Source organism: Papaver somniferum, chromosome 7 (genome assembly GCF_003573695.1).
Source record: "Papaver somniferum cultivar HN1 chromosome 7, ASM357369v1, whole genome shotgun sequence".
NCBI lineage: Eukaryota > Viridiplantae > Streptophyta > Magnoliopsida > Ranunculales > Papaveraceae > Papaver > Papaver somniferum.
The window spans coordinates 140,039,129-140,041,803 of NC_039364.1; the positions used below are offsets into that span (position 1 = coordinate 140,039,129).

General features: G+C 37.8%; 1 long non-coding RNA gene across 1 annotated transcript; it reads left to right on the top strand.

Annotated features, from left to right (window-relative positions):
* The first annotated feature begins 1,610 nt into the window (after nucleotides 1–1,610).
* On the top strand, nucleotides 1,611–2,379 carry LOC113297195. Its single transcript, XR_003333379.1, has 4 exons — nucleotides 1,611–1,702; nucleotides 1,797–1,851; nucleotides 1,946–2,034; nucleotides 2,227–2,379. It is a non-coding gene; the product is annotated as an uncharacterized LOC113297195 (long non-coding RNA).
* The last annotated feature ends 296 nt before the right edge of the window (nucleotides 2,380–2,675 follow it).

Here is a 2,675-nt window from a genome sequence, read left to right on the forward strand (position 1 = left end):
CCTCATGCTATGGTGAGAGCTGAACTGGTACGTATATTCGCAACCACCTCAAACTTTGTTATATTCAAAACTTACCTGTAACTCAATTATATTCACAACTTACCTCAACATCCTTATGGACAACTTTATGATTTTACATTGTATTTGAAAATTTAGGAGGCCGCAAATCCTGGTGCAGTGATCACTCATGAGGATGTGTGGGTTAAAGCTCATACATAAGAAGGTGGTTTTATTTTACCTAGCGCGGTGCCGTTCGCTGTGAGTCAGTTTAATTTACAGTTATTTCAACTCTTTTAAAACTATGTACTAGGTAGTTAAGATATTAGAATTTACTCGGTTGTTATGCTCAACACTACAGGAGAAGCTCAAGAAGGCCCGAGATGAGATCAAAGAAAAACAGGATGCAGGTTTTCTAGTAGAAGAACCTTGTGCAATGAATAAAGCTTTTGGGGAAGATTCTAGAGGACGGGTTCATTCTGTTGGTCGTATATCTCGTACGCAAATCAATATTTCTGCTCCAGCGCGTCATAAGCTAAATGAACTGAAAGCGAAGGAGGGTGGTCTTGGTGGGATGGTGGAAGAAATAGGTGGCAAGGTGTGTGTTATGATTGATGGATTTGTGAAATTTTGTGGTGTAGTGGATGAAATTAAATCTGCAATTCTAGTATCAGTTGGCTCAAATGTGCCCAGCACCTCAAGAGATGTAGCCTCCCATACTCCACGCGGTGTTTCTGCTTCACCTCAAACAGGTTCACATGCTGCAAAAAATTCACCTGTTGGGAATATTGTATCATCAGCTATGACAAGTTCACCTTCTGGGAATTCTGCATCACCAGCTTCATCAAGAGTACGTGGTGGACCGCTTTGTTCGTTACTTAACTTCGAGAATGAAGTAGTTGCAACTGGTGAGATCTGTACTGGTGCTTTAGCAAATCAGTTTCACGGAGATCCTATACCTATACATCTTGCCAAGGTATGTATCGATGATATTCTCATGCCAGATGCAATCACTGTGAAAGTTAACAAGTATGCAGCAACCTTCAGAGATGTCGGAATTGGAGGATATGTGCTTCATCCGAAGATGTGCCTCTCAAACAAAGACACATAGTCCCTTACTTTTTGAGCTAATCGGTCTCAGCCTTTTTGAGTATCACGTAATATCTTCCTTGACTTATACGGATCTTTTTGTTATACTTGCGCAGTTCAAACTTTTGTACGTATGCTGGCTGATGCGCATACTCCTAGCATCTTTTTTTGATTTTTTTTGGTAGTTCACACTTTTGTACGTATGCAAACTTATGTGCCTACTCTTATGCAGCTGTGCATAAAAAGAGCTTTATCTGAAGCAACTTTTTTTGGTCAAGTGTAACTTTTTTCCATTTATGTGAACACAAACCGGCTTATGAATGAATATTTTCTTTCAGTTCATCATTTTTTTTGGATATATATATATATATATATATGCAGGTGGTTTTGTTATGTTATATGTAAATGCACAGAGACTTCACACAAGGTCATTTGAAGCAGTAGTAGCCAGTCGGGGAAATATCAATCCCTGGTAAGTACTTCACTTGGTTAAAATTAAACTATTAAGTTTAAATTTGTGGATTTGACACTCAGTTTATACTTGCGAGGTATTGCGCTGGTGGGAAGTGGACTGCAGTGGGGTTGGCATCAACTTGTGTGCCTTCTAGATTACCGGGTAAGTACATCACTTGTATACTTGATTGATTTCCTGTTTCTTACAATTGTACTCAGTTCCAGTGAGACAGCTAATGGACTTTGGTTTACTGCAGGACCAAAGATAGTGCCAACTTATGAAGCTTCATCTTACCTAATTGCAGTTAACTAGTTAAGTATCTTTTCCTTTCCTAATTTCATATTCAATACTGCCAGAATATAGATGAATGGGAAGTATCTTAACAGTTGCACTCTGCAACTGCAGGTAATTTATCAGGATTGTGGTGAATCTGATGATATGGGGGTCGAGATATTAATTCCCTGCAAAATGTGTAAACCTCCTGCCAAACACCGGTATGTTTAGCCAAGAACCATTCGTTTCATGGTTTCCGTTGTCTTTTCGTACTAACGCCGCACTTGAATTTTGTTGCTGGAAATATCGTGTTGCAATTGTCTATCTTTGACTTACTTGAGGCTATCTACAGCAGTTAGAGTACACGAGTGCTATTTACTTGTCATTATAATGCTGCCTGTTGTATTTTGCAGGATTGCCCACATCGATTTTTCTTATGCTCAAAAGCTTTCAACAAAGCAAGCCTGCAAAGGATTTAATGAACTAGCTGTTGTTATTTTAATGATGCTTTATTTCATCAGAAAGGGTGGAGAACAAAAGCTTCAATATTTGTAAGTTCCATGTATTCAAGTTTTGTAGGCAGTTTAGTAAGTTTGTATTTGTTCCCTTAGAAATTTGGAACCTTCCATGTATTCCTTTAGAAATTTCATACTTAACAAAAAAAAAAGTTTGGTACTTAGAGAAATTTCAGTTCTTTTGTTATATGAACCTTAGATGAATTGAATGAATGTGATTATGAATTGAATGAATGTTCTTTTGCTTAGATTGAAGAAATTGTTGTTGAGTGTGGTTATGAATGTATTGAAAGGTGTATGCAGGGTATTGAATTTATAATTCCGGCTTATTTCCGGCGGAAAAATTA